General features: G+C 47.1%; 1 protein-coding gene across 16 annotated transcripts in view; it reads right to left on the reverse strand.

The window, feature by feature from the left end:
- Nucleotides 1-20,636, reverse strand: part of APBB2 (amyloid beta precursor protein binding family B member 2) — a 355,485-nt gene that overhangs the window by 79,370 nt on the left and 255,479 nt on the right. The gene's annotated exons all lie outside the window — the stretch shown is intronic.

Raw genomic sequence — 20,636 nt, forward strand, 5'->3', positions numbered from 1 at the left:
GGAGGGGCAGAGGGCGCATGTGCACAAGCAGGGGGAGGGGCAGAGGGAGAAGCAGACTCCCTGCTGGGCAGGGAGCCCGGCGGCACTCCAAGATCGTGACCTGAGCGGAAGGCAGACGCTTAACCGACTGAGCCACGCAGGCGCCCCAGGAAGAACATTTTTAATGATCATATAGCCCACATATAAACAGTCAGAGCATCTTTTTTTTTTTTCTTTTTTCCATCCTGGTGGCCAGGATAACATAGCCATTTAGAGCACCTTCATTACATTTGATAGCCTATGTTCTGAAAGGTTTCTCTAAGAGTTAAGAACAGCCCTCCACCCTTCCACTTCCCAGATACTGCATGCCATGGACACAACACGAGCCCGGTTTCTGCCCAGGGGCCAGTCTTCTGAATGTCCAGATTTCGCTGAGAAATAAAGCAGTGAGGAAGCAAAGGGCTGTGACTCCAGATGACTTTTACAGAGTCTGTTCTAAAAAAGCACAGGCTCGGGGCACCTGGGTGGCTCAGTGGGTTAAGTGTCTGACTCCTGATTTCGGCGAGGGTCAAGATCTCAGGCTGTGAGATCAAGAGTGCAGAGTCTGCTTGAGATTCTCTGCCTCTCTCCCCCTCTGCCTCCCCCTCTGCCTCCCCCTGCCCCGCTTGCACACGTGCGCACGCTTTCTCTCTCAAAAATAAATAGGTAAAATCTTTAAAAGAAAAAAGCACAGGCTTTTTAAGATTCAACATACCTTCACTGGACACTGCCTCCATAACAGGGAAGTCTTTAGTTAATCGGTGTTTTTGGTCATTACGTGGAGGAATGTAAACCACTGTCATCATGCTTACTGTTTTTAATAAAATGAGGCTTTATGTGCTATTGCTTTTCTTTTTGGAACACTGAAATGCTTTCTAAGTCCAGCATCGCGGTGGGCTCCGCTGGAGAGGTGCCCAGGGACTGCAGAGTGGAGCGTGACCTGCTTCTCCGTCCGGCTGAAGCAGGGAATCAGCCTGCTTAATTATTCAGCATGACCCCGGCAGCCAGGGAGGACCAGAGAGCATTTCTACACTGACCCCAGTGAGCGCTTCAGTTGTTCCTGCCGTTTCTCCCTAACTGTGGACAACATGGTGAGCAATGGGGCACAAAACAAGACGCCTGGCCCTTGGGGACCCTAGGCCCACTAGGTCCATTTACTTAATTTCCCCCCTTCCTATCTTTCAGAACAAGACAACCCTGCTGGAAAACATAGGCTTTGTTAACATCTGACAGGGCCTTCTACAAAGAGGACAGTCCTGATAACAGATACCACCCATAATAATAGATGACCCGCACGTACTGCTTACAATGGGCCAGTCATGGAGGACGGATTTGTGATTGAACTGTTGTCTGCGATATTCATCTCCGTGCCGGTTTGCTTGCTCACTCCTGGCTGGTCGGTTCATGGAGGGTCATTCCCAGCCTGGGTTACCTCTGCCACCAGCAAACAAGAAGCTCTCTCCCTAGTAAATGTTCTGGAAACATGCAAGGTCAAGGGGCAGGAATACCAGCCACAGTCTCTGTATTTGGAAAATGCCCCAGAGCACGCGCAATAATAGGGACTCAAAGCTAAGTTATTTAACACAATTAGAGGAAAGATGCACTAAGGAGTTAAGGAGCAGAGTTTCCAATTCCCCCTTATGCACAATGTGGAGCCATGCAGGTTCCCCAGATTTCAGGCTTTGGTGATTTTAAATCCTTAAATGAATACATAAGGATTCCTCCTAAGCAGATGTGTCTTTATTTCTCTCGCTTTGTGCCATTCCCAAGGCAGCCCCTGGCTGTGGGAACTCTTCCTCAACTGTTCTGTAAGAAGTGCTTGCTGACTTGCCACCACACAACGTTGAGAAACGCAATCATTTTGAGATTTATAGAAACCGAGGTATGAACCAGTGATGTGCTGGAAAGAATGCGCAAGGGCAGTCACGCGGGAGTGGACAGAGATGTGATTCTGCATGTACTTTAAATATTTAACTGTCTCTGGGGAGTCCTTGCTGCCCTACTCTTATTCAGGGGAAACAAAAACTCCCCATTCCTTCTCACTGAGAGATCTCTTCGGTAAGGATGAGCTAGCCCGGCTGTGCAGGAATGGCAGCCTGGGCTCCTTCCTATCCCCTCACGTGGCCAGGGAGGGCGGCGACAAGGGTCTGGGGCCATGCTGGAGAGCGGGACAGTGCCACTGCACTTGATTTTGACACATGCTTGTGCAGGGCTGAAACCATGACATCAATGTGTTTTGCTTTTCATTTAAGACACAAGATACAGATTTCTGTGCGGCTAGGAACTCCTAACGTCAATATGTCGTAAACATATTTCTAAGTATTTATTATTATCTTAAAATATTCTCACTTGTACTTAGGTGAGGGGCTTCCCGAAGTAGAATGAAGAGGGATAGAGTTTCCATTTACTGAGCTCCCATGGTAGAGGCGCTTTATTAGTTTTCCAATTTAATCTGGTATAATTCTTAAGACCAAGTGAAAGAGGTAGACCCCCCGCCGCCGCCCCGCCCCATGTTGGGGAGGAGAAAACAGACTCCCTAAAGGAACTCTGGCCAGTTCAAGGCTTCATAAAACATTCTGAAAGGTGTGACTTGGGGTACCATATCATACTTAACCCTACGGTTTGTGCATTTGGTGGTGAGGAGGAAGCAGGAGGTGGGCGAAGGCTGAGGTGGAGACAGCTCTGTTACACACACGTGTTAATCAGGAGTGTGTGTGTGTGTCTGGACACAACATACAGAGTAGATAAGCTCATTTCTCCTGTGTTTCTCTTTAGTCCTGACAGAACACTTTGCTCTGACATTTCTAGTCACCAAATACGTGGGTTTTTTTTTTCCTCACACCAAGCAGTTCTCTAGAATACCACTGGGTGTCCTATAATTTAACTCAATTCTGACCCTATGTACCTGGAGATAGCACCAGATCCCACAGGTTAGGGGCTCAGTCCCATGAGACTGCCCTTCCCCCCAACCTCAGATGCCAACAGCAAGCCCAGGTTGTCCCGTGTGCTTCTGACGGACTGGCTGTAAACTGGGGGATCCCACAACCTCCTCTTCGGGTTTAATTTGCTAGAGCAGCTCACAGAACTGAGGAAGCCAGTTTCCTTACTAGATTACTTGTTCACCACAAAAGGAGATAGCTTGAGAACAGCCAGATGGGACAGCTGCAGAGCGCAAGGCGTGGGGAGGGCACCCAGCTTCCAAGCCCGCTCTGACCACGCCGCTCCCCAGCCCCTTCAGCATACCGCCTCGGAAGCTGTGTACACCCCGTACTTTGGGGATTTTTAGGGGGAATTCATCACGTAGGCACAATCTACCATCCGTTCCCTGTCTAGCCCTCTCCCCTCTCTGGAGAATGGGGGGTAGGGCTGAAAATTCCAAGCTTTTCATCATGGCTTAGTCTTCCTGGGACCAGCTTCCCATCCAGGAGCCCAACAAGAGTCGCCTCATTAGAACAAAAGACACTGTTGTCACCCAGGAAATTCCAAAGAGTTTAGGAGCTCTATTTCAGGAACCAGGATCGAAGACTACACGTTAGAACAAAAGATGCTCCTAGTGCTCTTATCACGTAGGAAATCCTGTTTTAGGGGCTCTGTGCCAGGTACCAGGGGCAGATGCCAGATACTGTCCTTACATATGTAATCGACTTCATCTGAAAGACAACATATGCAAAAGCTGTTATTATGTCTATTTTACAGATGAGGAAACTGAGGCATAGGGTGGTTGTTACAGACTGAATTGTGCCCACTTCTGAATTCGTATGTTGAAGCCCTAACCCCCAATGTGGTTGTATTTGGAGACAGGGCCTTTAAATAGTTAATTAAGGCTAAAGGAGGTCGTAAGAGTGGGCCTGAATCTAATAGGACTGATGTCCTCAGAGAAGAGAAAGAGACACCAGGAATGCGTGCACAGAGATGCGTGCCATCTGCAAGCCAAGGAAGGAGCTATGGGAGAAACCAAACCTGACAGCACCTTGATCTTGGGACTTCCAGCCTCCAGAACAGAGAAAAAAATTCCTGTTGTTTAAACCACCCAACTCGTGGTACTTCGTCACGCAGCCCGAGTCCACTAATGCAGTGGTGTATGTGAACCGAAGGTAACCAGCGGGTACACAGTGGGGCTGGCCTTCAAGCCCAGCTTGCCACGCTGCCTCCGAGGAGCAACAATAACGCTGGCTTTCCTGAAGGAGGGGCAGCCAGGCAGGCATACCTCGCTCTACACCCCGGGACCCCAGAGAGAACCTACCACTGCTTACCCGACACACAATGCGCTCGCCCTAACCGTGCAACAGCTAGAGCACAGCGACACCAGAGGTCAGGGAGACCGGCTCCCATTCTGAAGAGGCCCCAGAGAATTCGCGTCCAGAAGTACACTGAGGAGAAGGAAATACCCCCAGCAGGGAATGAAGGAGTACTTCCGAGTACTCACAGTACTTACTAGCCCTGAGGTGGTCTTGGTGCCCTTGCACAGACTGTCCACCGGAGGGCGCCATTACCCTTCCTTCTTTCCTCCCTTCCCTCCCACCCTCCCTCCCTTGCCATCTTCCCCCACCCCCACCTGCTGGTAACAGATTGCTGGAGGCAAGGAGTCTCCAAGGAGGCAAAGGAAATAGAAGTGCAATCAGCAGTCAGCCGCCTGTGCTCATCCCTGCAGGCCAGAGCACTGCTGTGGTGTGGGAAGGCCCAGGGTGGTCAGGCTTTGGAACAACCTGTAGGAAGGGCCACGGGGCATCCCAGCGTGGGGCTGAGGCCTCTGGGCCTCCTCAGCCACGGTCCAGGTCTTTCTCCTCCAGGAAAGGCTTTCTGCAGCTAAAGAAAGGCCAGGGTTGCATGGCAATCAAAAAGCATTTCCAATCTGGTCCACGGTGTCTCTTGTTAATCTGCAGGGTGGAGCGAATCGAAATGACATTATGGCCCATTTATATGCATTTAAAAATAAAAACCAGAATGCCAATTTATTAATTTACAGAAAGAAAGGGAAGTCTAACCGGATGCTCCACTTGGCTAACAGGAAGATTCATTCTCTGGAGGAAATCCAGTCTGGTGTTTAATCACCAGCCCACTGGAGTCTCATGCAGCAAAGATGCCAGCCAAGGAGCCTGCTTCCACCTCTTAATGGCCAGGATCTCCAGAAAGTCATCGCTGGTGCCAGACACAGGCCCCCAGGGTTGTGACTTAGTGCGTACATGGTTCGTGTATGAGTCATGTCCTGCCCAGGAACCAGGCTGGCAGTATGAGGCCTATTTTTATCAATGAAAAAGTTGAGCAGAGGTGGATTCAAACAAGAGACGGAGCCCCGTGTTTCCAGAATGTCAAGGAACAAATTATGTGGATGTGCATATTTAAACATCAACCTGCAAGTCGATCACATTAGACATCTTCCCATATAATTGTCACCATCCTCCTAGTGGTGACCGTTTATCAAGTGCTTACTCTGTGCTACCTGACACACAAAACTGAGAGTCTGGACTTGTGGAGAAGCCTGAAGGAGATCACTGACATTTACCGGTCACCTTCTAAATGCTGCACGCTCTACAACGCGTAGCAGGACAGGTGCTCGTGGCCCTGCAAGGCAGAAGCCACCTTTCTTGTTTTCCAGGTGAGAAGCTCAGGTTTGGAATGTGTAGCTGAACTGCCCAAGGTCACACAGGAAATAAGCACCTGCTAGAATCTGATCGAAGGCTGAGCCCTCAAGGTGGATTATTCTCTTGATTTTACAGAAGAGGAGACCAGCTCAGTGAAGTTCGGCAGTGACAGAGCTGAGGAGCGGATGGGTCCTAAGCCTAGTCTTTGTTCTGCCCTAGCTGTTCTATAAACACGAACGTTCTTGGAGACCAGGCCTGTAATGTGGACCTCTGAGTGCTCACTACCCAAAAGAGGGCCCAGCACACATTACATGCTCAATAAATATTTGTCACAACGCAGGCACTCAAGCTGGAGACTGAGGTAACATAGCAAGAGCGCACCAGATCTGATCAGGAATCCGGAACCACTGCTCTCTGGCTGTGGCCTCGGCAAGTTAGTTGTCCTCAGTTTCTGTATCCTTGGAGGGATAACCCCACCCCTGCAAGGCAAGGTCAAAGCGCCTGCAAAAGGCTGTTTTTTATACGATGTGAAATGGTCACTCTCACAAAGGGTAGAAGACTGGAGGCAAGAGGGGCTTCTGAAAGCTGCTACCTCACACGTCCGACTAGGGCACATGTCAAATCCTTCCCCCACCCCCCACCCCCACCCAGCCAAACATCCAATCATGACCCTCCTGGATGGCTCCAACCTACCGCAGCCCACGGCCCAGGACAACTCAGAGTCCCCACAAAGCATCTCCAAGAACCATGATCTGACGGTAACCACAGAAACTTCTCCTGGTGGGACAGGGACCATGTTAGACAGAAGGGAACTTTTGCTGGAGACATTCGAATGCCAAAAGAAGCTGAGTCTGTGGCAGTAAACACCAACTTCCCAGCCCACACTCCCCGAGCTGGAGTAAGAGCCTGTGCAAGTCCAGGCCAAGGAGCTAGGCTGGCAGGATCCCGCTTCTATTCCTGCTGATAAGCAGCAGATGTCTGCACTCCTGGGAAACCACTCTTACTCCCTGAAAGTGTGAATGGTATTTTAATTTTCCCCTACAGGAGTCTTGGAAAAGACTGGGAGGCAAGTTCTGTGATCCACATGGCTGATTTACACTATAGATTATATTTCTGCTGCTGTAAAGCTGAGAAATGTTATTTGCAGAGTAAGCATAGAGTAAAACCATAATGAATATCCAAGTTCTGCACATAAAGTAGGCCACTTTATTTTGCTGGGGAAAGCAGGATGGCCATGTGAGCTTTAGAGGAGATGCTGATCCAAAGAAAGGCGTAGAGAGAGCCTGAAGTCAGGAGACAGGCTGTTCCCTCTGGGCTGGGGGCTGGGGGCTGGGGACCTGGGGAAACAGGGAATAGTCAGAGCTGGGACACTGGGGAGATGGGGAAGTTACAAATACAATCTCAACTAATAACAAGCCTATTTGCAATATGGAAAATGCAATCTTCGAATAAACAGAGTATCAGTCTTAACAACAGTTAGCCAAAAGTATGCTTGAACCTGAGGACATTCAGAACTGATCTGACCCTCTACTCTAAAACGTGCCCAATGGATGACTCCAAAAAGAGTGATGCTGCTTGGTCTTGAATGAAGTCCTTCCTCAGAATGGCTCAGGTGCAAATACAGTCCATTCTCACTATTTGTGGATTCCATATCCACAAATTCACCTACTGCTGAATTTTTCTGTAAGCCCCAAATCAATTCTCGTCGCACTTCTGTGGTCACTCCTGGACATGTAAGAGGGGCAAAAAATTCGGGTTGCTTGATGTGCATGTTCCCAGCTGAGACTGAACAAGGCAATACTCTGCCTTCTTGTTTTAGCTCTCATACTGTCAATAAGTGTTCTTTATGTGATTATGTAGTATCTCATTTTTTGCATTTTTGTGCTTTTTCTTGATGATTTCACTGTTTAATATGGCCCCGAAGCAAAGTGCTAAAGTGCTGTCCAGGATTCTCAAGCGCAAGAAGGCTGTGAGGTGCTTTACGGAAACAGGTGTGCTAGATAAGCTCCATTCAGGCACAAGTTATAGTATTATTGACATGAATTCAGTGTTAATGAATCAACAATATACATTAAATAAGGTGTCTTTGAACAAAAACACCCATAAAACAAGGTTGTGTATGGATAGGTTGATGAAAATGTGACCAGAGACTCCCAGGAACCTAGCTGTGTATTTCTCTTAGGAACAATGCTTCAGTATTTGCTAATTTAGTGTTAGCAGTGCTTTTAGAGGATTTTAAAGAACCACCGCAAATGATGAGCATCAACCGTACCTGCCCTTCATCCCAGAGCAAGGATGGAGGGGCCTGGGGTAGTGAAAGGAGCTTACTTCCTCTTATGCTTTCTGGATCTTATGGTAGTAGGATGTAGGCAGGATTAATAGCCATGAAGCCATGGTTTCTTGTCCTGGTGCTGCTAGCAGCTGTGACCTACAGGATGTCCCCTGATTATCTAGGTTTCACTTTCTTCATTGAACAAGTAAGAGAGGAGAAGGGGAGCCAAGAAGGGAGAAGGGTTTGGGCTAGAAGATCTCTCTGGACATTTCCAACTGTGAGATACCTCTCTAACATCTTATCCCACTCCTGTCCCCATGGGACACTCACACGGCTCCAGCCACACTGGCCTCCAGGCCGGTCCCTCCTCTGCCAGGCAGGTGCTCACCTTGGCCTCCCCCACTATCTACCTGGTGCCCTCCCTCACATCTCACCTGATGTCCCTTTCTCAGGAGGCCTTCCCTGACTATGTAAAACTGTAACCCCTCCCAGCAAGCTCTAGCTCTGTCTTCCCTACTTTATTTTTCTCAATAGCGTAGGTATTTTCACCTACTGTACTTATAGTCCACTTCTGTGTTGTGCTGTTTATCTCCCTCCTCACAGTGGAAGGTAAATCACACAAAGGCAGGGAGTTGGTCTGCCGTATCCCCCACCCCTAAGCATAGGACCCAACTGCTGAAAGAGTTAACTAAATAAGTTCATATATGTAAAGCAGGCTTTGGGCAGTACTTGGTGCCTAGTAAAAGTGAGCTATAATTAACATCATCAGGACTGACTGCATTTTTGTTGTTGGTTTATAAGAAAGGTTTTATTTCATGACTCACCAAGAAACGAAAAATCTGCACTTTTTACAAAGCGCCTGGAATGGACTCATTGAGCTCATAAAATACAAAGACCTACAAAGACCTTAATTATAAGTACTGCTATTACCAACCCTAAAGAGAGCATTTATGATGTTTTACATCTCCAAGCTGACTCCTAGAAGTCTGTAAGTACTCACACAGGAAAAGCATTTACCCATGGCACAGAGACCCAGAACACAAGGGCTCTGGGGACCTGGAACCCAACCACCTCATTTCACAAATGAGTAAACCCACGTCCTGAGAGCATCACCCGCTAACAAGAATGAGTATCTGCCTTGCAGGGAGCGCAGCAGGCTGTCTTCCAGGGGTTTCCTCAGGAACCACCACTAACGGAAACACTCCTGACCAACTGGCACTTACTTACCTATAAATGCAAAGACGGAGTGAACTTGAAGAGGGGCTCTTCCAAGGCATTTGTGGCAATTCAAGAAGAAGAAGGATTTTAAGTAGTTGTTTTAAAAAATTCACTTTAAAGTAGATATACTGCATTCTTAGGGTAGGGATGAGATATTAAAAACAAGGGCATTTTCAGTATGAGAAAAATACTCAAGTAACACTTTAAAACCAGTTGCCAAATACCTGTTTAGAAGTATAAGGGGCTCTGAAGTGTCCTGAATATTAACATTGTGTAATAAAACTCTTTAAAATGAAAAAAAAAAAAAGAACAAGGCATTTTCAGCAATACACTAGCATAAAGGCTAAAAAGGTAATCCTAGAGATGACAAGGTATCTGAGGAAATCTTAGACTTTATCTGACCAGAGACACCCCTTGTGGTGCTGCCATTACCAAGCCTGTTTAAGAGATAGATGCCAAGTTCCCAAGGTAGTAACTTCCCCCTGTTCTTCACGTGGAGACTGGAAGCTCTCACTCTGTATTAGGGCAATACAGGGTTTCCGAATGCAAGAAGATGGGTTTCTATTTGAACAAAGCATCTTTGGCCCATGTCGATGCATCTGCTGGGTTTCTGTCCCAGATAGGCAATATACCTGTGTCTCAAACACAATCGTGTTTGAACTTGCATGTGTGTGGACACTAGGAAAGGATGGGTAGAAGGAGCCTGAAGAATGCTCAGTAGCTCCAGAAACTGAAAACTGTTCTATCGGGGCGCCTGGGTGGCTCAGCTGGTTAAGCGACTGCCATCAGCTCAGGTCATGATCTTGGGGCTCTGGGATCGAGTCCCGCATTAGGCTCCCAGCTCAGCGGGGAGCCTGCTTCTCCCTCTTCCACTCACCCAGCTTGTGCTCACTCTCTCTCTCTCTCTCAAATAAATAAAATCTTAAAAAAAAAAAAAAAACAACCGTTTTAAGAGCAAGCATGACTGTGACCAACATTGGTGACCACACAAAATCACCAAGGAGAGGAGGGACCTGGAGACTGTTGGAAAGCAATGGCTTCCCAATAGCCCAAGAGGCGATGTGCCTCTGCAGATCGGATCCTGTCACAAAGCCTTGGGATGGTAATGAGGCACAGGGAGTAAGCAGTGAGTGAGGTAAGTCTGGACAGAGACAGGGTGCAGAGAACACTGTGGGAAGGGCCAGAGGGAAGGAGGGGGAACTTAGTATTCTGACTTCTACAGGCTCCCTCCCCAGGACAGGGTTCCCAGACAGGGACCAAGCCAGCTGGGGGACAACTGGGCTTCTATCCCCAGAATGGAGCTGCAGTGGGTCTAGTGATTTGGGTCCGAGACAGCTGGCTCAAGTTCAAGAAGCCTCATTCCCAAACTTCTTTTCCTAAACTCCTATGGTAGACAGCCAATAGCTCATCTTGTACTGCTCTATTCTTTGAATTAATTCCAGCTCTCCAATTAGCCTCTGAGCCTTGTTTTCAGAACGGAACTCAAAGTTTTTCTTGTCCTCTACTTGATCGATGAGGCCCATCAAAAGAAAGTGACTTGCCCTAGGTCGCTTAGCCTGTGAGCGGCAGGTATGGATGAGTTTGTGTGTGTGTGTGCGTGTGTGTGTGTGGGGGGGGGGTCTCTTGATTCTCAACACAGTACCCCTTCCACTGTCCCCTGCAGGTTCCCCCAAGAGCCACTTGAGGTCAGAGAACCACTGAGTATTTTTTTTTATATATCCTACAATGCCTAGGGAAGTGCCAAGCACATCCTCAGCACTTAACATCTGTTGATTAATTTTTTCTTCTGAGAAAATGCAGTGTTATCCAGAGAAAAATCAGCAAAACTAAGCAAAGCAACATGAGCCCTGTGAATTCTAAAGAACAGTGGAGGAAGTCCAGATTAATTTCCTCAGTGAAGAATGAAAAGGGTATCTTGAGGTATTTGGATGAGAGTAGGGAAAATGCCAACCCAAAGTTGTCCTTTCACACAACATATCAAGCAAGAGGTAGGGGCTTTGGAATTGCAAGGAGAACTTGGAGAGTGGTAATACCGAACTTCTTAAGGAAAAGATACTAAAATAAGGAACCTTCTACCAAAAGGGCTGTGAGCCCTTATCTCTGGAGCAAAGCTTTAAAGACAGTATGCTGAATGAACACTCCACGACAACGCATTGGAGCGCTGACCACACCATTGTTAAAAGTGCTTTGGGAAGAGCCTTTACACCGTGAAGGAGAGAACAGCAGTTCACACCTGACTACATATAGGACACAAAATAATATTTGTTTTTATATCTTCAGAACATCTTCACATGTTGACAATGGGATGTGCCCCAGGGCGAGCCAGACCACATTATCTGGATTCGACACAGCTTACTTTAGTGGGACAGAAGACTAGCTTCACCCAGCATGTCATCACCTAGCATGTCATCACCCTGCCAACATACGGGGACTCGGCGCTGGCATGACAACACGCACCCCTCGGCGGACCCCCCATCCTTCACAGACAGAGACCCCCAGAGAACTCGAGAGGAACAGGAAGACGTTTTACTATTAATGTAATGCCCAAATATGCCGTGGGCCACTGGGAAGTCTCAGCTTCCTGTGTCAATTTCCCCCCTCTGTGTTAACTTTATAATAAGCTAAAAAAAAAAAAAAAAAAAAAAGACAGATAAAAGATTTTGGGGAAAAGTTTTATAGGTGCTACATTATTTATCTCTCTGACGGTAAGAGTGCTTTAATGCTGCTCAAGGCAGCAGGCCAGACAATGCTGCAGTCCTTCATTCTTTGGCGATCCCTGTAAGTCCTGAGCCCCTGCAAGGGCTGGTGCGGGCGGGGCGGTGGGGGGGCAGGAGCAGCAGTGGGGCCAAGGAGCAAGCAAACCCACCCACAGTTCCCTGCAACAGGGGGGCAACTTTGAGGTCAATTAATATTTACATAGAACTCTGGATTAAGTTTGTTTGTTTTTTTTTTTTTTTTAAAGATTTAATTTATTTATTTGACAGAGAGAGAGAGAGAGAACAAGTAGGCAGAGAGGCAGGCAGAGGGAGAGGGAGAAGCAGGCTCCCCACGGAGCAGGGAGCCCGATGCGGGGCTCGATCCCAGGACCCTGGGATCATGACCTGAGCCGAAGGCAGCCGCTTAACCAGCTGAGCCACCCAGGCGCCCCTTGGTTTGGTTTTTTTTAAGCTAGCATAAAGGCCCTGCTGGCTAAAGCCCCATCTTTTCAACCAGGGCTCTGTGAGCGGCAGGTATGGATGAGCAGGTATGGATAAGCCCGGTCTGGCCTTAAACCAGGGGCACCAGAAAAGGAAGGCTTGTATGACTGGACTCAGGGGCTTCGTTCCCATTCTGGCTGAACCAGTGAGGAATTCTGAATTGAAGAATGCTTCCCAAAACCGTGCTCTAGATTTGTTCTATGTAAAGTGAAAAATCACAACACACACACACACACACACACACACACACGGAATGCAACCAATCAAAAAATTGTTTCAAGGCTTGTTTTGTCTATAAAACAAGGCCACCAACAATCCCACTGACATCGAGGAAATTCTTTATACATATCACCACTGTCTCCTTTCTGGAAATTAGATTGAAACTCCTTGCATACAGAAGCTGGTACAATCTGCATTGCGATCAACAAGCATTGTATTCCCAGACATTTCCCATTTTAATTTTTTTCCTAAGGCCTGGAAAACAAACTTCTGCTGCTTGTGTTAAGCTAGGACACTTTGTAAAGCTCCAGTTGCTACAGTGATTCCCAAGCTCAGGGTTTGGGGGGGGGGCAGGTGCTTTCCAGTGAGGAGGCCTCTCCAGCTGACTTCGTCCACACAGCAGCAAAACCCATAACCCACCACGGCTGACAGGACTATGGGAACCCCACTATAGCACAATTTTGTGAAGAAACTGTTGGAAGACCAAAAGTATTCATTATGTTCAGCTACAGCTGCAGGTTATCAAAGCATTTCGTTTTCTTTTTATTTTTTTAAGATTTATTTTAGAGAGAGCAAGCCTGTGAGTGCACACAGGGGGAGGGGGGAGGGAGAGAGAGAGAGAGAGAGAGAGAGAATCCTCAAACTCCCTGCTGAGCTCGGAGTCTGGCCCAGGCTCGGCGCTGGGCTCAATCTCATGACCCTGAAATCATAAGTTGGATGCTTTACCGACTGAGCTACCCAGGCATTTCTATAACATCTTCTATAACATTTCTCTGGTCATTTCTATAACGTCTTCTTTGGTCCTCACAGTAACACTATGAGGTTCCCAGCATAGGCATTAGCATCATCCCATTCTACAGAGGAGACAAGCAAAGTCCAGAGAGGTTAAGTGACTTATCAAAGTCACACAGCTCCTCACCCACAGAACTGGAGCCAGAACCCAGGTCTTCCGGCTCCTACTTCACACTCTTTCCACTTGGAGCATGGCCCTGCAGGAGGGACAGGGACAGTGGCTGGGTTTTCCTCTTTTGTCATTCACTGGGAGTCAACTGCCTGGGATCACCACTACAAAGCAAGCAACCAAAACCAAAAACAAAACACGCACAGAAACCATATTTTGTATTTCCTCTCAATCTCTGAAACAGTCGCATATCTTCAGGTAAACTTGAGCTGGTGGTATAGAATTCCCACAACAATCACACGGGAAATCACAGCAACAAACCAGACATGCCCACGAGGCCACGGGAAGGCCCACCTACATGACGGGCAAGAGTCCAAAGACGAAAAGCTTGGGCTTGGAAGCCAGATTGCCTGGGTGCAAATCGCAGCTCTGCCATTCACCAGCTATGGAACCGTGGGCCAGTCACCTAAGATGCTATCCCTCAGCTTCAACTAAAAATAGGAGAAACGAAAGAACACACCTCCCAGAGCTTGAGAGAAGAGAACAGTGGTAGCACTGTGTGGATGTCTGCCACTGCCATTTTCAGAGGTGCCAAATGAGCCTCAAACACAGAAAACTGAGCGTGCTGAGAACTGCCCCAAACCACCTTGGTATATTTGTGCCTCGCAAATACGAAATGCTCAATGGACATTAGCTATCATCATGATCATCTGATTATCAGAAAGAACATGGGCTTGAGAGTCTGTCTCACTCAGGTTCAAATTTTAGTCTCTCTACATAACAGATCTGTGATTTTAGGAACATGACTTAAATTCTGTAAATCTCAATTTCCTCATCTGTAAAAAAATGGAATAATAGTACCGCGCTCTTTGCAGGGTCACGTGGAGAATCAGATGACCCACAGCATGTCACACACCCAGTAGGGTGCTCAGTATGTGGATGGAATCAGAGTAATGTGAGTTTCCTTCTCTCCGCCACCCTCTACCATTCCCAAATGATGACAGTCTACGCTGGACGTCCATTCATGTTTCTAGATCTCAACTAAAACATGTCGAAGATGTATAAGAATATGTGAAGTAAGAAAGATGAACTTCATACAGCATTTTATGTTACTTACCGAGTAACACCGGTCTACAGCATTAGTGTAGGGGGACAAAACTGAGCACTGTCTAAATAAGCTCTAGGTTGCTAAAGACCTCATCTGAACTCACAGCTTTAAAAAAAATCATGGGAAGGGCTTTTTGAGAAATCATATATTTTTGGCTCTGGGATCCATGTGTCATTTACATGGGCCAACTTCCCAGCCTTGCTAGAGATGGGGCGGTGGGGGGGGTGGTCACTGCTGCTCAGACTGACCATTGTAATGTGGCTGGAACAGAAAAGTGGGCCCCAGGTAGGAACCTGTCTGCCCCTTTCTAAGCAGCAAATCTGCTAAGGGAATGAGAGATTGTAATAGAATCCAAAGGGACACCTCTCTGCTCTGTGCCCATAGAAGGTGAACTAAAGCATCATCTGGCTAGAGATCTGGGTTAAGAACATGTTGGTTCAATAGCTAACCATAGTCTTAAGGAAGTTATTTTTAGTCTGAGGATCACAAGGTCAATTGAAATTATCTTTTAAACTAATTATTATCTTTTAAACTAATTATTTTTAAAGATGTAATTGACATATAACATTGTGTAAGTTTAAGGTATACAATGTGTTGATTTGATACATTTATATATTGTAATATGAATACTATTATAACATTAGTTAATACCTGTAACACACCACATGATTATGTGATGAGAACAATTAAGATCTAGTGTGTCTTAGCAACTCAGAAATCTATAATACAGTATTACTGTGATTACCATTTTGTGCATTAGGTCCCCAGAACTTCTATCTTATAGCTGGAAGTTTGTACCCTTTGACCAACATCTCCCCATTTCCCCCACCCCTGAGCCCCTGGTAACCACTCTGTTTCTACGAGCTTGGTTTTTTTAGATTCCACATATAAGTGATATCATATAGTATTTGTCTTTCTCTGTGTGACCTATTTCACTTAGCATGATGCCCTCAAGGTCCATCCACGTTGTTGTTGCAAATGGCAGGATTTCCTTCTTTCTCATGGCTGAATAATACTCCAGTGTGTGTGTGTGTGTGTGTGTGTGTGTGCGCGTGCACATCACGTCTATATATACGTATATACACCACATATTCTTTATCCATTCATCTACTGACAGATGCTTAAACTGTCAATTAAAATTATTCATGTGTTATTGCTTAGTGAACTGATCTCAAACATTGCCTTCAACATGAAGCAACTGAAATCACATGTACATTTACAAGTTCTCTCTTCCAGCAACACTGTCACTGTCATTCTTAAACGAGACCACCATTTTCTCTGCTGCGTTGTTTTCTGTTGCTCCCGTCCCCAGTCTGATGGACCTCATCCCAGCTGACACGTAACAGCTACTGAATAAATACATGCCAAGCAAATGGATGGATGAATCCACGGAGACAACCGTCGGTACCAGAGACTGAAAACAAGGAAGCCTGACTGTAAGCTTCACAAGCAGCAGAGCCAGGAGTACAGGAAGAACTCACACTCTGATCTTTGCGGCTTCACGATTTGATGAGTCCTGGGAGTGAGGGGAACAAGGTCTGCTGTCTATCTGCTGGCAACGTTTCAGGTAGCCCTGCCACGCCAGCGTCAGGACCCCGTGGTCTTGACCAGCTGGCCCTTCCTGGACGACCCCGCTCGGCTGGCTGAACACACTGCCGCTGCTTCTGCCCGAGGCTGCTCAGTTCTGTGACCGGCCACGGCCCCAGTTCTCTGCCCGGATCCCACGGGCCAGGTCCACACACCTGCTGCGCCACGTTCTCAGGACGCTCCGCTCCAGCATCACTGCTGGCTGCAGTCCACTCACCTCACCTGTTCCCCGCTGCCTTCCTTCCGGGGAAGAGGAAGGTGCCTTTCCTTAATTAGCCATTCCGGGCATCTGCCGCCACAGGGCAGAGCTGCCAACGATGGATAACAATGCGTCTCATTCCAACAGCGCCCGTCAAAACTTGGGGGCTCAACATGGCTGCCAACTCCCCGACTGCTCATTCACGCAAGTGTAGTGACCAGACGTTAATAAGGGAAAGGAAGCTGAGGTTCTGCCAGAAACGCAGCATTGTTTGGCCATGTTGGCAAATAAAGGGAGGAAAACAGTCTTAGAAACAGAAAAGCTGTCCTCTGGGCTAGGAGACAAAACGAACATCCAAGGCCAATGGCTCCATGTTCGAGAATGAGTGTCAGCTCTGCTCAGTGGGAAACCGTGCTGAACGAGGGTCAGGAAGACCGGCTTTGAGTTCTGCTCTTCCCAGACAAGCCACGCACTCTTGGACAGATCACGTTGCCTCTCGGTGCTCCTTCCACTCCTCCTAAGGCTTGAATGAGATAGTCTGTATTTTCTCTTTGTGAATGTCAACCTAAAAGCCACACACAAGAGGAAGAATCTCATTCTGCCAAGACTTGGTATGTTCATCATTGGCTCTGTGCCTTGGTTTCTTGATTCAACTGTGTTGATAATGCCCTTCACTAAAGACATTTTTGCTGAACAACTGAAATGTGGGAAAGACATTTACCGCAGCTTGATTGTTCCAAAGATGGCCGCAACAAAGCCTCCCGTCCTCTGTACTCTTGCCTCAAGAGGCAGAGTGCATGTCTCCACCTTTGGTCTGGGCCCGGACCGTCCTGATCAACAGAGTATGGTGGCAATGTGGGGTCAGTTCGAGGAAGAGCCTTGTCTCACCTGGTGCCTTTAGCTGCCGGCTTCTTAGAAGCCAGACGCCACATGAGAAGTACACCCACCTACCCAGAGACCACGACTGTGAGAAACCCAAGCCACAGGGAGAGGCCCTGAAAGATGAGATGCCAGGTGAAGAGACAGAGAAGCCTAGGAGCACCGAGCTGCCAGGCATGTGAGTAAGAAGCCATCTTGGGAGTGGACCTTCCAGCTCCAGCTGCCTCCATGTGGATCAGAAAGGAAGTGCACTACTGAACCTTTCCCAATTCCACAAAATCATGAGCAAAATAAATAGTGGTTTTAAGCTCCCAAGTTCTGGCATGGTTTCTTACATAAGTATACAGGAACAGATAACAGAAACAATGCAATATGTAGCACTGGACAAATACGATAAACTTCCTTTTTTTTTTTTGAGGGAGATAGTACGTGCATGCACCTGAGCAAGTGGGGATGGGGGTAAGGGAGAGGGAGAGAGAATCCTGAGCAGACTCCACACCTGGCACGGATCCCAACACAGGGCTCGATCTCACAATCCTGAGACCATGACCTGAGCCAAAATCAAGAGTCTGAAGCTTAACCGACTGAGCCACTCAGGCGCCCCAATGATGAACTTCATATTAATAGATCTGTTCCTAAAAGCATTTGCTGAAAATGAACACAGATTTACATACATTTTCAAATCTTCTGCATTTACATTTACAGAACGGGGAAGAATCACTCCGTCCTGTGGCAATGCAAGTACCCTTAGGCTTAGCATCAGCGTAAGTATCCTCTCCTGGAAAACCACGTGAGGCACCCCTTACTGGCGGCCAGGGTAGATGCCCCTGGCACAGTCTCCACTCATGACATGATAAGTCAGCACTCAGAACAATGCATCGAATTTGCCTGTTTGTTGTCTGCCTCTCGAAGCAGGGAAGGTATCTATTCCTCTTTGTATAAAAATAGTAAAAATGGCTAATGCATAGAGAATGCCTATTACGTGCCAGGGATAGTTCCAGGCACTTAACATATATCTTATGTTTATAATATGCCAACCCAATGTTTACCCCACTTCCTGTGAGGTGGGTATTATTATCATTCCCACTTTACAAAAGAGGAAATAGAGGTACAGAGAGGCAAAAGCAACCTGCCCAAGGTCACCCAGCTAGTCAACAGCAGAGTCTTGCTTTAAACCCACTCAGTCTGGGTCCAAAATCCCAGAATGCTGTTAACCATTTATCATACAGCTTCTCCCTAAGCACTGGGCACTCAGTAAAGGTGTTTGATGCAATTAAGGCATCAACAACAGAAATCAAATCCACCCTTTTCAGACAGATCAGGATTTCTGAAAGAAAAACCTGTGCCACATGAAATAAATGTCAATTATAAGAACTATACACAGACACAGAATCCGATACTAATGCTAAGTAATGATAATGAATTTGTTACCCAGACCAGAAATAAATCTGAATGAGTAGATACTCCTTACCCTTTCCTGTTCATCTATTCATGCTAATCTAGTCAGTAGCCACTAATATAATTACTTCATGAAAATCTATGTTAATAGGAAACAAGGAAGGGCACAGATAAATAAAGCTCACAGAAGAATATTAGAGTTTCATGTTCATTCATCGGCGCTTCAGAAAGTTCAGAAAGTTCCTCCACCAAACCCACTATCGGACTGATGTGCATCACCTCCATCCCCGCTACTGCCCATTTGGGGCAGGTTATACCAAAAGAGGAAGTAGACAAGCAGAGCTTATACAAAAATCCAGCGCCTGGTTAAAAAATCCCCCAAGAGCTGAGAACTGGTTGCAAATGCGCCATAACAGAGCAGGCCAGTGCTGTGCAGAAAGGCTATGTCCCCATAGAAGGTCCACGGAAAGGATGCCTTATTGGGCAGGTTTCAAACTTTTCAGTGTTACTACTAGAAGTGTTGTGTGCTCCCAGCAGCAGCATCTGGGAGCCTAACAGAAATACAGTCACTTGTCTCACCCCACAACACCTGAATCTGAATTTGCCAACACGGGCAGGGAAGTCTGAAAGCACCTCAAAGGTCTGGACCACACGAGTCTGGATGACGGTGAAAAGAAAGCAGGGGGGGGGGGGTCTGTCCTCAAGCGATGACCTTGCAGTTCCCTCACCCATACTCACCTCCGGCATCTCTGCTACCTCTGCCCAAAACACCCGGGCAGCCTCAGCTTTACCCTCACAGCTTAGGGAACCAGTAATCAGGAGTGGGTGGGCCTGATGCTTTCTTGGGCTTTCAGGTCAAAAGCACCTGAGTTTGGGCGCCTGGGTGGCTCAGTCGTTAAGCGTCTGTCTTTAGCTCAGGTCATGATCCCAGGGTCCTGGGGTCGAGTCCCACATCGGCTCCCTGCTCAGCGGGAAACCTGCTTCTCCCTCTCCCATTCCCCCTGCTTGTGTTCCTGCTCTCTCTGTGGGTCTCTCTGTCAAATAAATAAATAAAATCTTTCAAAAAAAAAAAAACAAAGCATCTGAGTTCAAGTTCTCCTTCCACCAGTCACTAGCTGTGTGATAAATTATGCGATCTGTTCGAAGCATCAGTTTCTTCTCTATAATCTGGGGAAATAAACATGATGCCTCATGTTTGCAGGAAAACTTAGCCTGTGAGTGCCTGCGTGCCGAATACAGGCTGAGCGTGTGTTTGGAAAAGGGGGGCCAGCGGCCTGTCTCCAGCCCTGGAGAGCACGACGGAGCCAGTTATGCTTTCTTCCCTTCTCCATCTTTGAAGATCCATCAGACTGCACTATTCCATCTCCAGATGCCATAGGTCAGGACTGCTACATTTCATCTGGCATCTTAACGTTTCTCAGGAACCAGAGTGACTTCTGAGATGATCACACATTCATTTCACAGAGGAGGAAGCTGAAAGGTGGAGAATTAAGTGCTTGGAACAAAATCATCCCCTTGCCAGGTCCTTTATTATGTATTTCAGAGGAGAAGTTTCTACAGGCAGTTCTAAAGACCTCTCTTCATAAATATCCTGGAAATGATTTGTTATGCACTCACACGGGGTGGGGTGGTCCAAGGCCCAGAAGACCCCACCTTTGAGTGCCATTTCCACCACGAGCTAATTGTGTGACCCAAGGAAAGTTATTTACTCATCTTTTCTGGGACTGACTTTTTTTTGCCTGTAAAGGAGGCCCTTTGGATCATCTCCAGGGTCACTTCCAGCTATAAGCAATTCAATGATTCCAAATGAAAGGTGCCCTTTGCGGATTTCTTTAAAGATGTAACTTTCGATATTATCCACAAGGTGGCAGCACCCCTCCTTTACAGAAGTCCAGGCAGCATGACCCAAAGGATGAGAAAGAACTCTAAGAAACTAGCACACATTTTTCAAAGCATTAAGTTTTCTACAATTTAACTATAATATTTTATTTTAGTGTTGATCATTATCATCAAGAGTTTGGCCAGCAATGTGCTACATGCCATTAGGAAAGGACAGCT

This window comes from Callorhinus ursinus, unplaced genomic scaffold (assembly GCF_003265705.2).
Source record: "Callorhinus ursinus isolate GAN/ISIS: 27379988/994484 unplaced genomic scaffold, GSC_fseal_2.0 scaffold4, whole genome shotgun sequence".
In the NCBI taxonomy this organism is placed as follows: domain Eukaryota; kingdom Metazoa; phylum Chordata; class Mammalia; order Carnivora; family Otariidae; genus Callorhinus; species Callorhinus ursinus.